Source organism: Brassica oleracea, chromosome C1, assembly GCF_000695525.1.
Source record: "Brassica oleracea var. oleracea cultivar TO1000 chromosome C1, BOL, whole genome shotgun sequence".
Classification (NCBI taxonomy): domain Eukaryota; kingdom Viridiplantae; phylum Streptophyta; class Magnoliopsida; order Brassicales; family Brassicaceae; genus Brassica; species Brassica oleracea.
The window spans coordinates 3,527,617-3,528,796 of record NC_027748.1 but is presented as its reverse complement, the minus strand read 5'-3'; the positions used below and the strand labels follow the sequence as shown (position 1 = coordinate 3,528,796).

The window sequence follows — 1,180 nt, the reverse complement described above, 5'->3', positions numbered from 1 at the left end:
GACCCAGTCGAGATCTCCTCCGACTCCCAGAGAATCAAAGCTATAGACCCATCGATCGCATCACAAAGGAAAATAAATTTCTATTGTCGGTGGTGCAGAGCTTCGGAAGCCTCTACTTCCCCGAGATCAAAAGCCGACAACGACGAAGCTGAAATAGCCTCCGCCTCCCGGAATCAAAACACCCTGGTAGAGCACCAGAGAAAACTTCGTCTCATCTCATCTCCGTTAAGAAACGAAGAGAGAAAAAGGAGAAGTCTCGGGCTCCGACTTGCTTTTTCTATAGATAAAAAAACTATTACCTTAACTTATGAAAAGAATATGATCCGCAATAATTCTTTGTAAAATGGTTTACCCTTAGCTCTGAGTAGTCAATAGCAAATCTGATCCGCGAACATATGAATGAGTGATATGATATTAAAATATACTAAGAATAATCGAATTTTGTCTCTGCATCGTCAGAACGAATGGAACACTGCAAGAAAGGCCACCGACTCCCTTAGCGGTGCTTTTATTGCACAAATTATTGTCCTGACCAACACAGTGCGTGCATATTTATAAATACATACACATGCGTTGTGGAAATACTCAAATAAGAGATGTCCATAAGTGAATATTTTAAAAATAATAAATTTACAAATAAGATGAGACCATAAGGCTATCGACTTCAGTCAATAGGAGAAATTCAAGTAATAAAGACCATTTTTTTTTTAAGATAGTTAGATTGAGAAAAGTTTTTGTCACGACCTAACTTCTCCACTCCACCAACTCCACCCATTAACACATCTATTAAACCCACCTTCTCCACTAATAACCTGCAATCAAAAGAAAAGAAAAAAAATCAGAGAGAAGAGAAGAGTAGAGAAGAGAAGGGAAGATAAAAGAAGAGAAGGGGAGGTGAGAAGAAGGATTTGGAGAGGTTGAGGTCGTCACCGGAGTTCGTTATAGCCTCTACGCCCCGTGACCGTGTTGAGCTCGCCACCACCGTTAATCGCAGGTAACCACCGCGAAAATCCCATGATTTAAGTTCAGTTTCGGTTCCGTTTTAGTAAATCGGTCATAACTTTCTAACCGTAGTGAATCTCGTGCATCCAAGGCCATCATCGTGTTCCTCTCGTCAAGACGAAGCCGTAGACACCAACCGCGTCACGATCGGAGCCCGGACGAAGCCGTACGCGCCTCC

The 1,180-nt window shown here is 42.0% G+C and overlaps 1 long non-coding RNA gene across 1 annotated transcript in view; it reads left to right on the top strand.

Moving 5' to 3' along the window:
- The first annotated feature begins 733 nt into the window (after positions 1-733).
- The window catches only part of LOC106300365, a 6,086-nt gene continuing 5,639 nt past the window's right edge, over positions 734-1,180 (top strand). Inside the window, exon 1 of the long non-coding RNA XR_001262003.1 lies at positions 734-994. This is a non-coding gene — a long non-coding RNA (uncharacterized LOC106300365). The remainder of the gene's footprint in view (positions 995-1,180) is intronic.